This window comes from Hibiscus syriacus, unplaced genomic scaffold (assembly GCF_006381635.1).
Source record: "Hibiscus syriacus cultivar Baekdansim isolate YM2019G1 unplaced genomic scaffold, ASM638163v2 tig00111841_pilon, whole genome shotgun sequence".
Taxonomy (NCBI): domain Eukaryota; kingdom Viridiplantae; phylum Streptophyta; class Magnoliopsida; order Malvales; family Malvaceae; genus Hibiscus; species Hibiscus syriacus.
In genome coordinates, this window is record NW_024063196.1 from 2,970,448 (window position 1) to 2,983,368 (window position 12,921).

Here is a 12,921-nt window from a genome sequence, read left to right on the forward strand (position 1 = left end):
CAAGCCCAAACTGATCAAACTTTGATATAGGAATGACTGGATTTATCCTTTCTTCCAGTTGTTTCTTAAACCCTCTTTCTGTCTTAGAACCTCTTTCCAAGGTTTGCATGATCTCTATTCTGGTATACTTGGAAAGTCGAGGTTTAGGAATCTTTCTTTCTTCAGCCAAAAATGTGGCATTCACAAATTCCAAGGAGCGGAAGAAACATTCTACCACATCCTCATCTATCTCAATGTATGGAGCCTCTGTGGTCACACTCGCCATAATATCTTCCTCAGCATTAATAATCACCAAGGTTCCATCGATAACAAACTTGACTTTTTGATGCAGCGTTGATGGTATTGCACCAGCTTGATGAATCCAAGGCCTTCCTAGAAGATAGTTGTAAAAGGCATGGTATCCATCACTAAGAACTCAACATTATAGGTGGCATGTCTAATGGTTAACGACACCTCAATCTTGCCAATTACCTCTCTCTTAGTCATATCAAATGCTCGAACCACGCTTTGGCAGGTTCTCATATGCGAGATATCTATTGACAGCCTTTTCACTGTAACTAAAGACATCATGTTCAGGGCTAAACCGTTGCCGATCAATACATTTGGTAAAGTGTGCCCCTTACAGTGGGTGGTGATATGTAATGCCTTTGTTTGGCCTCTCCTTCTAGATGGAATCTCATTATCTGAAAATGAGATGATATTATCAGCTTGAACATTTTTTACCAGTCGATCCATCTTACTGACTGGTATATTTTGTGGCACGAATGTCTGATTTAAGACTTTCAATAGTGCCTCCCGATGTGCCTCCGAGTTCAATAGCAGTGCCAGTATTGAGGTGTGTGTCAACAGGTTATGTAGCTTCTCTACAATGTTGTATTCACTATGATTCCATAACTTAAGGAATTTTTTAGTTTCTTCCTCCTTTATGGGCTTATTAATTGCCAGTACATCCTCCTTAAAGGGTTCAAGTGGTCTTTCCCCACTTTGCTATCGTCTTCCCTTGAATTGCTTACTTGACACTCATAATTCCATGGCAATTATCGATCGTCCTTGTAGTGGAAAGATCGGGGTACTGTGATCACTACCTTTTCTTGTGTAGTTGTTGTTGTCTTTACTTTAAGGGTAATTATCAAAGGACTACCCCTACCATACTTCTTTCGTATGACTCTCCAGTAGTGCAAATTCTGATTCTGGAGAATCTCAAACTTCTTCATAAAATTTTAGCTCATTTCTGTCCATCATGATCTGGACCAAAGTTTTAAATTCTGGGCAACTTGCACCTCATACCCCTCCTTATTATGGTAACAACAGTGGTTGCCATCTCCATTCCTTGTTGTATCTGACTGTGGTGCAAGAAGCCATGCCTTTACCATTTAGCTCCATATTCAAGCCAAAGGAGATTTTACTTCTGAAACACTAGTTTTGACTCTCCTGCCCTTCTTGGTAGTGACTGCATTAATCCCAGTCTCCTAATGATTAATGGATTTTGTGTAACGTTTGGTGCTCCGAGTTGAAATGGATCCAATTCTTATTTCGCATTCGTTGTACAAGCCTCTTGAATGCGAGATAATTTTCGATCGTGTACCCCTGCACACCGCCATGGTATTCACATTGAGTATTCTCTTCATACCATATGGGGTAAGGGGCTTCATTGGCTCTATAGGGTAAGGTGACACCACATGAGTGTCAAAAAGTTGTTGGTATAGTTCCTTGTATGTCATGGGAATATCAACAAATTACTCTCTTTCCCTTTCTTTCCTTGGTTCTCTCTGATTTTGTTTAGAAGTACCTGACGGTACAACTGTAGTCATTTTTGTGCTAGAGATCGTAACACCTTTGTTGGCGTTGTAGGTGTTGAAATTGTTGATCCCTCTATCATTGTTCTTCATGGGAGGTTTCTTGCTGGATTCCCCTCCCTCAATTTTACCTTGTTTTATGGCCAACTAAATCATCTCTTTGGCCATAACTAGATCTGAGAAACTTCTGATGTGATTGCAACAGGTGCCCAAAATAAGGGGCCTTTAGGGTCTGTACAAAAAGCTTCACAGTTCCATTTTCATCCAAATGTGGATGAACTTCCACAACCATATCCCTCCATCTCCGAGCGTATTATCGAAAACTCTTGTTATGCTTCTTCTCCATGCTTTGCAGCATAAATCGGTATGGTCTCATATCATTAATGTACTTATATTGCTCCAAGAAAGACTTGGCTAAGTCTTTCCATGTCATGATATGAGATCGGTTCAGCTAATTGTACCACCAGATAGTTGAACCAGACAGACTCTCCTGGAAGCAGTGAATCAAGAGTTAATTATTTCCCACATAGTCTGTCATTTTCCGACAGAACATCGTGATGTGGACTGAGGGGCAACTGTTTTCATCGAATTTCTTAAATTCGGGGACTTTAAATTTTGGTGGAAGTACCAAATCCGGACCATGCTCAGCTGTATTGCATCTACTCCATAATAGTTGTGGTCCCCTTTGACCACCTTCATCTGGTCTTCCAACATTTTAATTTTTTCCTCCATCTTCTTCACTTTGTCTTCCTCATCAAAATTCGAGATATGGTAATCATCCAGATGGTTGTCAGGATTGATTATAGAAGTTTACATCTTTGCAACAGATGAGGCTTTTCTTTTTATTGCATATAAGTCCCCTTGTAGTCCGGGTAAGATCCCGGGTGAGATAACCACTTGTGGGGTCGGTGGTATAGCTACCCCCTTAGACGCACCTACCCCTGGTGCACTTGCTTGTTGTAAACTAGATAACTTGGCCACTATTTGATCAACCAAAGACTCATGGCTTTTCTTGATGGTATCCAGGGTATTCTGACTGTTCTGGGCTATCTTATCTTCCAGTTCTCTCTGCAATTTCAACATATTTTCCTCGAGTTGAGTGATTTGGGCCTCCATTTTTCTTATCTTCGTTCAGTTTTTGTATGGATGATGCGTTTCTAATGCTTGCGGATGTAAACTCGGTGTTTGGTCATGGAAAATATAAAAATAAACATGAAATATAAAATGCAAAGGATGAGATGCATGATGTATGAAATTTTAGAGGCATTGATCCAGAAATGTGTCTGTTATTATAAAGAATCCTTATTTAAAAAAAGTGTTTTATCTTTTAAGAGACATAAAAACAATATAAAAGTATATCCAGACTAAATCCTCTACACCCCGAACAACTTCTAGTATGTTTACAAGTCTTCTTCCTTCATTGTCACTGGTTGGATGTCTTGTCGAACTACTCTGGCTTCCCTTGCTAAGCCATGAAAATTACGAGCTGCCTTCTGCACTTGCTCTAGGAAGTCACGGATGACTGAACCTCTAGCCTGCACCCTTTGTTGAGCTTGCTCCCAATGGAAACCCACTGTAACCCTCCATCAAAGGGGACTATTGAAGGTTGCTTGCTTGCTTCTTGAATCCATCCACAATGGATTCTAACTCAGCTATGGTTTTGTCATCCCGCTCTTGTTGTTTCTGAAAAGACTTCTCTAAGTCAACTACTTGGATTCTCAAACGCTTGTTCTGGTGCTGACTGTCTATCAAATGTCTCTGAGTAGTCTTTAGTTGTTATTTCAGAGTGTTTCTTTCATCAGACCCCTCAAACTTTCTTTTCAGGCTATTAGCTTCGCCTTTCCAGTACTCAGAAGTCCTTTTCAGATTGGAGTTATTTTGGACTTGCTCTTGGTACCCCCTTCTCAAGTCTTTAAACTCAAAATAGACTTTCTTCTGTTCCTTCTCCAACTTGTCTGCCGATCCTTTCGACTATCGGCATCTAACTTCCACTGGTATCATTCAGCCTCGAGTTCCCTTACCCTCTATTTCAGTTCATTCTTCAAGGTTTCAAATTCTTCCTTTGCTATCTCCAGTTCAGAGGGAACATGATTAAGATGTTCCTTCATCGTCCGAGTGTCCTCAAATCTGGCACTAGGATGTTATCATTTTTCCTTAACATTCACCACTTCAAATAGTCAGGAGTGAGCATATCTTTGGCAGCCACGACATCTATTCGGAACACCTTCTTCTATGACTCAGCTGCTTCCTTGATTCATTTCTTGTAGTTGTCACCATGGTATACAAATTCTGATCCAGCTAGTCCATATGTTACTGAGACAAACTGATGTGCCCCATACTGTTGAAGTGCCAAAAGTGGAGAATACCCAACTCCTCCTCATAGTCCAAGTAGGGTAATATTGTCTGAATTCCCACATCGAAAGAGAATGTCACTGTGGGTCAACCAAGGAGCTCTCCAGGCAATGTCCCAGTCCTGAAGGTGTGTGAAGACTTTCATCCATTTTTCCTTTGAGGTGTCTTGATGCCATTTCAGAGTGATGAATTCTCCCAAAGGTGAATAAGTGGTGCTGAATCGACGGTAGGCAACCCTTTTAGTCTTCCAGAAATGACTGTGAACTCAAACCTGGAGAAGTTAAGCACACCCAATGAACTTCCTCCGCCAGTCTTTCTGCTGTGGTTAAGAGCGCGGGAGGTCTCGGTCACAATTGTATTGATGCACCCCAAAGTCTTCGGGAAGATAACCAAACCATATAGGCCCAGTACGAATAGATTTATTGTTTTCATTCATCAGGATGATTCTTTATCAGTTTCTTGATGTCAGACCAAGGAATTCCTTCCCTGCTACCTCTGCGTTGAGTTCGATCAGTTACCTTTTCTCGTCTACTCCCAACTTTTGCCAACCCATTTTTGAAGGGCTGACTTTTGATATGCTTAATATAGGCTCGCTCCAATGATGCTTTTGCAGTGTAGCAGTGTAGTATACTCTTCGATCGTGGGCACCATGTCCTCCTGGTTAAAGGTAAAGCAATTGTACCCAGATTCTAGAATTGAATCAAGGCTCTGATTAAGGGCTCATCTATCTTGACATGGAGTAGAAGTGCGATATCATCATACCGCTAGCTGAACTTCTACTTTCGGTTACCTTTCCAATTGTCCCAAATGCTCCGTAACTCTTGGACATCATTTTGCTTTAGGCTAACAGAGGCGTAGCTAACCAGTTCTGACACATAGCTTCCTTGAAGATGTCTCCCTTCTCTTTCTGAGTCTTTTCAGACCATAGTCGTTCCTCGACATTTTTTATCTCTTGCATTTCAATACCTTTGTCCATTAATGCAGATTACTTGTATAACTAACACCGTTTTATGGATAAATAGCCTCTTTTTATGATACAAAATCCTAAAAGAAAACATGAAAGCAAAAAGTTAATAAAATAAAAATATAAATGAAGAAAAGAAAAAAATAAAGAAGGCAAACTGCATGAGTAAGAAAATTATCCTAGGTTTTGAAATGGGGTTTTGGGGTAGGCTCTAATTTTTCGTAGTTCTAAATAAGGGTACCCGAGTTCTCCTTGTTGGTGCCCCATTGGGCTTGCCAGACCCTTAGTCCTAAGCCATTACAAGCTTGTGTGGACTAAATTAAACTCGAGAGGATACATTCTCTTATGCCCATTCGGAGAATAAATTCACACAAAGGCATAAGATATATGAAACCCGAAGGTTACTTGCTAGGCTCATACGGAGAATAAATTTCACAAGAGCGTCACTTTCACCCCCACTTGAAACGGGTTTGGAGCTCGGGTATAGAGCCTTAGATGAAAAAAAGCTTAAAGGCTGAAATCATTGAAAGAAGCGTTAGTACAACTATTTATTTGAAAAAATAATCAAAAGTAAGTAATAAGGATCGAAAAGTTACCTTAAAATTTAAACTTACCCTTTTCATTAAAAAACAACTGGAAATTACCTTAGCCTGACTCACTTACCTGTCCCCAGTCGGAGTTGCCAAGCTGTCAGAATCGTCTTTCGGGTGGGCCCGGAATTGGGCTTCAACTTGAATAGAATGGTTAGAGTAGCCACCGATCATTATTAAAAAAACAAATAGGTTGATCGGATACCTTGATTTCTTACCCTATCTGCATCTTACCAGTGATATGTCAGATTCGGGAGTCGGTTACAGTCAAGGAAGGGTTAGCACCCTTGAACTGCCCTTTCGGTACTAATTAATTTCCAGTTTTTTTTAATTAAGAAAATTGAAAGTTTAAATTAAAAGGTAAAAACATGATCCAAATTACTTACCCATGATGGATTCAAAAGTGTACCCTTAAAAAGTCGAGAAACGTGTTAGAGAGAGAAAAAAAGATAATGAAAATAAAAAAAAAAATGAAATAAAGAAAATAAGATAAAGAAAATAATGATAAAGGAAAAAAATAAAGTAAAGGTAAAAAAGTAAATAAAACAAATATAACAAAGATAAATAAAATAAATAAAAAAAAGAAAGAGAAAAAATATAAAGAAAATGAAAAAAATAAAGATAAAGATAAATAAATAAATAAATAACTATAAAGAAATAAATAAACTAAAGATAAAAAATAAAAAAAATACATGAAAATAATAGTAAAAATAAGATATACATATAAATAAAGCATTAAAAATGAAATAAATAACAATAAAAAATAAAAAATAATAATAATAGTGATAGGGCTAGTCTAAAAAAAGTAAAATTAAAAGGTCAATTTAAAAAGGAATTTGGGATTAAACTAATTTTGGGGTCAAAATAAAAGTTATAAAAATTGGGGGACTGAAAATGTGATTCCCTCCTTTTGCAATTAAAACACGCGGATCCCATGCAAAGTGGGTTGGGTCGGCGGTCGGTCCATCGGGTTGGTATAAATACCAAAATTAAAACAAACCCTCTCATTTTTCATTCTTTCAAAATTTAAACTCCCCTTTGGTTTTTTCTCTCAAGTATTCTTCACTTTTAAAGAACACGGCCGCGGATTCTTGGTGAACCCAGATTCCGGCCACTGGTCATCGGTTGGCACAATTTTTTTTCAAAGTTTTTTTCTATTTTCAAAACTCTAAACTATTTTTGCAAAACGGCCAAGGTGGTCTAGATCTAAAAAAATCTTTCGACCTTCCTCTCCGATCCTTAGCCAAATCTCGTTTTTGAAGTTTTTTTAGTTAAAACAAATATAGTGAAGCATGCAAGCCGAAAATACCAAGAAAAATATCTCTTTTCTTTCGAAGATCGTAAGATTTTTTGCACTAATTTTTCTTTTCCTTTCACGTTTATAAGTACATGTTTTTTGCTTGATTCTTGTGTTTGCTCGTGCACTTTTTGTATATTTTTTAGTGATTTTTCGTGTATTTCGTATATGTATTTATAGTGTTTAAAGGTCCTATATTTAGCTCGATTTTGGACTCCTACTATGACTGAAACACTTGCTTTTCGGTTGTTGAGAGTCCCACGACACTACTTGGTTATTTCTGGTGTTTCATGAGATCACAATGCCGAGAAAACCGATCATGAGGGTGTTCTTTGAGAAAGACTCTTTGGCGGCGCCAATGAGAGAAGATGTGAAGCTAGGGTTTCCAAACCCTAACTAGACTGGTTCGGGTCTTTAATCGGGTTGTGGGTATGTTTGCGTTTGCCTGGGTCCACTGTTGGGTAGGTGGGTTCTCGGGTTTTGGGATTTTTTGTTTGTATTTGGGCCTGTGAATTTTTGTTGAATCTGTAACATGTAAACACATAAATATAAACATTATAAATATGTAACGTGTAAAATCGAGATGGAATGGAGTGTCTACATGAACAAATGGATAAAAAGCAAGTAACAGTCACAAAAATAAGTAACTAGCGTAAATATTATTTTAATGATTATAAAATAAAAGCTGTAAAATATAAATTAATAAAATAATATTATATCAAGAAGATTGTTTCTAAAAGAAATATACACAAATCAAAGTGGACCAAAGCAAATCAAACGGTTTCTACCCAATTTAGTATTCTTTGCATTTCAGTACTAACCTATATATAGCGTGATGAAGCGTAGTTATCTTTTAGTATTGGTAATTGCGATTTCTAAACTAGTGTTTAATATGCTTTTGATTTTCAGTTTCTCCTTTTTTTTCTGTTTACCTTTAATTATAGAATCGTCTAGAAATTTTTTTAGGACTTTATATAAAAATTGAAAATATATTTTTATTAAATAAAATAATATTTTATTATTTTGAACAATTAATATTTTATTAATAAATCAGAGAAACACAATCAAACTTTATGAAAGATACTAGTTTTATTGTTTTATTAAAAAATACTTTAATTACAGGAATTCATGTCTCTCCTCTCTAATTAAGACGCTCTGTTTAATTGCATCGCATCTTAATAGACTCAGTTTGATGATGATGATACAATTGGACAGCGTTTTTTTTTATAAAATACTGGAGTAGCTACTTTTTCTGGACTAAAACCTCTAGAATATGGATATCTGTAGCTGTGAGCTACTTACTATAAGGTGCATTAAAACAAGCTCAACTCCCGCTGTTCCACCACTTGCTGGCTTGTTTTGCAATGTCAATCAGCATATATATATATATATATATATATATTATTAGCAGGAAAAGTGTGGTAGGCAACGCCGAGCCATTATTTACATTTGAATCACCAAGCTCCAACTTGAAGGAGCAACCCACACTTGGTTTCATTTTCTAGCCTTGTGCTTTTCCAGGTGGGGAAAAAAGAAGCAGCTGTTCCAGTGCCACTACTTAGCTTGGATTGTTGAATCAGGTACCATTGTCTGCAAAGAGTGGCACAGTTTAACCTTCTTTGGTTTGTTTCAACCCTACCTTCCCGCAAGCACGGATGCATCGAGGGGGCTGACAGGGCACTTGTTTTCTAAAATTTAAAATTCTTATATAATTTAGATGTTTTCTTTGTATTTTCTATTGTAATATTTTTTTCGTGCCCTAAAATTCTATAAACTCACTCCGTTAATATAAAGTTTTGTTCCGTCCCTTCCAAGAATCTATCATCTGTTCATGTGTCTTTGACAAAGTGTTGGCCTTGCGTTTTGCAGACAATGAGTGCTGGGTGGTTGACACTTTTTGCAGCTGGATTTATCTTCTTTCAAGGTTTCGCTGCCACTGAAACAGGTAATATTCATTCAATCTTTTCCCTTATTTTCTAGCTGAATTGCCAATATATGCATACTTTGATCTAAACCGATCTTTGATTAAATTAAGAAAACTATATGGTTCTAAATTTTATATAATTCTTTTCCCAATATATATATATATATATATAAAAGTAATTAATATTAACGTCGTGGATGAGATATAAATAAATGGATTCTAGGCTAAGCAGGCAATTCTTTCAGCCTTCAGAATTTGATTTAATGCAATCTCAGTTTTTCTTCGTAATTAAATTTCATAAAACTAAATTTATTTAGTAATTTCAGTGACTAAAAAAATATTATTTTTTTAGAAATCTTGAGATCAAATAGTTAAATTTTATAAAATTATCAATGACTAAAAAAGAACGTAAAAAGTTATAACTTATAATCCCTAAAACTATTTAAAAATTCATAAAACTCAATGTGCTACTGTTCTTATTTCATGTAGAATTATGAGTCAGAGACATTATAATAACCTAGTTCAAAGTAATTTTTTTATTATTTGTTAGTTTAGTTAATCCATAATCACATCTTAAGAATAATCCAAAATACTATTTGAGAATACAAAATCTTCTATGAATGAATGAAAAGATATGGCCTAGATGTTTATCTCACTTTTATTATTTATAGCCATGAATATGAAAAAAATTTAGGGTTGTTTAAAGATATAATTATGAACTGATTAAGTGGTTTCGATAATAAAAGTAAATATTATTTTGTATAGAGTATTCATGTTTAAATAATTATGTTTGTAGAATGTGAGTGAATTATCAATATATTAAGATAATTATGAACATATATTACTCTATAATCATCCCAAATTATTTCTAAAAGAAAGAAGATGATACAATTATAACTAAAATTAAAAATATTTGAATAAATTAAAATTATATTTATAATTAAACTAATAACTTGAATATATTCAAAGTAAAACATAAATAAATCTGGGGGGAAAATCCACACCACATATTTAATGCATCAATATCAACTGTGACTTTAAAAATAAAAATATTTTGAAATATGTAATTTTTGTATGTAATACATTAATTTCATCAAATCAATAAATAAATAAAAGGTTTTTTTTTTATAGATGAATAAATACAAGTTAACATTTCTCCTTCTCATCTCCCAAGTATTTGTCATGGTCTCCTTTCATTCATTACACCCTAAAACAAAAAATTGTTGCCAAATTAATGCCGCCCATACTGTTGTGCTTTATTAAGACTAAATAATTTGCTCTCCTTTGAATCCACATATTATATTACAGCGTGCGTGTCTTATTTCTATTCTCATCAATGATATGTACATATTTCAAATAATTCCAATAAATCAAATTTTTAAATATTTTATTTATATTACAAATAAAATAATTATTTTATTACCATACCATCGTTTTCATGCACAAAAGCTAAAACGCGAGCAAATTATTATTTTTTTAAGTTTATGATTTTAACTTTAAAAATATAAATATTTAATATTAAGTGATTAAAAATTATTTTTAAATATATATATATATATATATATATATTATCTTATATTAATTAAAAGTTTTCTTATATTTTTAAAAATAATTTATACACTTTTACATATTTTCAGCTCCAAACTACTCGTTCATACATAATGCGACGTCTGCTCCAACCTTTCGTATTATGACTACATTATTGTCGTGGTGGAACCGCCGGATGCCCATTAGCCGCCACATTATCTCAAAAAGCCACCGTTTTGCTACTTGAACGTGGTGGCTCCCCTTATGGTAACCCCGACATAACTAAAATGACCAGCTTTGGAGCCGCCCTCTCCGACCTTTCCCCGTCGTCTCCGTCGCAACAGTTCATCTCTGAAGATCACGGGCAAGGGTGTTGGGCGGCGGAAGTTGTCTCAATGCAGGGTTTTACACACGCGCCTCCACCGAATATGTCAATTAACCAACTTGTACCCGAAAGCTTTTACTTTAATTTCCCTCCATATTATAGGCTAATGAATTAATGGATTCATTTATCAGGCAGGCTGGTTGGGATGGAGGATTAGTGAATGAGTCGTATAGGTGGGTGGAGAAATTGGTGGCATTTGAGCCACCATTTGGACAATGGCAGTCGGCGGTAAGGGATGGTTTGCTGGAGGCTGGGGTGTTGCCATTCAATGGCTTCACTTATGACCATATTTATGGGACCAAAGTGGGTGGAACAATCTTCGATCAACAAGGGAATCGACACACATTGGAGTATGCTAATCCCAGTGGACTCACTGTCCTTCTACATGCTTCTGTGCACAAAATCTTGTTTGCAGTTGAAGGTACATAATCCTATTAACTTAATCAAAACCCAAAGTTTTTCAATATTTCTAATATTTTCTTTTAATTTTCGATTGATAATTTCTTTCCACTCCTAAGATATTATAAGTTCCATAATATAAAATTCTGTGTCCGTATGGTAGGGAGAAAAAAACCGAAGGCTCGTGGAGTGGTATTTAGAGATGCAAGAGGGGGAAAGCACAAAGCCTATCTTAAAAGAGGGTCAAAGAATGAGATCATTATATCAGCAGGAGCACTGGGAAGCCCACAGCTGTTGATGTTGAGTGGAGTGGGGCCTGCAGAACATCTCAAGTCCCACAACATTAAGCCGGTGCTTCACCAACCACAGGTTGGCCAAGGCATGTCTGATAACCCCATGAACGCCGTCTTTATCCCGTCTCCTATTCCAGCTGAGGTTTCACTTATCCAAGTAGTTGGTATCACTCGTTTCGGAAGCTACATTGAAGCTGCCGGCGGTGCTTCCTCTCCTTCTAGGATGTTTTCACCAGAAGCCACAGCCGAGGCAGCATTTAGAGGTGGACCGATTTCGACGGGTCATTTGGAGCTCCGAACACGAAATCCGAACGAGAACCCATCGCTCACCTTCAATTATTTCAAGGATTCACAAGACCTACAAAGATGTGTCCAAGGAATCCAAACCATTGAGAAAATTGTCGAATCAAAGCCTTTCGCTAAATTCAGATATGAGTCTCTTCCTTGGCCGGTACTTCTCAATATGACAGCCAATGGCCCAGTGAATTTGTTGCCTAAACATTACAATCCTTCATGCCATTGGAAGTGTATTGTAAGGACACAGTGATGACTATATGGCACTACCATGGAGGCTGCCAAGTTGGTAAAGTTGTTGATCCTGACTTCAAGGTTCTTGGTGTGGATTCTTTGAGGGATATCGATGGATCCACGTTCAACGACTCGCCTGGGACTAATCCTCAGGCCACCGTAATGATGCTTGGAAGGTACAAGGGGTGAAGATGTTGGGCAAAATCAACGAGATAATGCTCTCAAATTGTTTATTTCACGAAATAATGATCTCCCAGATTAATTGTTCAAATTGAGTATTCAGCTTTACCAAATCTTTTCTTAAACTTCAAAAATTGTTGCCTCTCTACTATTGTTGTGAGGAACGGCTTTCATTATCCCAAAAATAAGTAAGGTAAGCCGAAGTCTCAAAATTAAAGTCGTCGTCTTGAATGGCGTCAAGAGTTGGCATGAATGAAGCCCTATTGTTCTAAGCATTAATGTAGGTTGCATGCTTCTCAACCCAATTAACGCCTTCTTTACGACGACCATCAAATCTGTGTAGGTCGTCATGCGTCTCAACCCAATTCACCTGACGACGACCATCTAAGTTTTGGAGGAGGTCATGATCCCATGGACTCCGAGAAATAGGTTGGTGGAAGTGGAATTGCCTTAGCACTCTATCCCCAAATTAGATCTCAACAAAAGCAAAATTGATCAATGGTATACCAGCACACCAATATTGAAACCCATCTAAAATATCGTGCGGTATCAAAGCAAAAATTTCTTCATTCATGTATGGTCTCCAATTAAACTGTAAAATTACAAAAATAAAATAAAATTGATTTAAATAAAATAATATAGTTAATTTAAATAATAATTAAAAATAACAGATTATACATATCTCA

The 12,921-nt window shown here is 36.3% G+C and overlaps 1 pseudogene; it reads left to right on the top strand.

The window, feature by feature from the left end:
* Positions 1 to 8,841: 8,841 nt before the first annotated feature.
* On the top strand, positions 8,842 to 12,244 carry LOC120172082 (annotated as a pseudogene).
* The last annotated feature ends 677 nt before the right edge of the window (positions 12,245 to 12,921 follow it).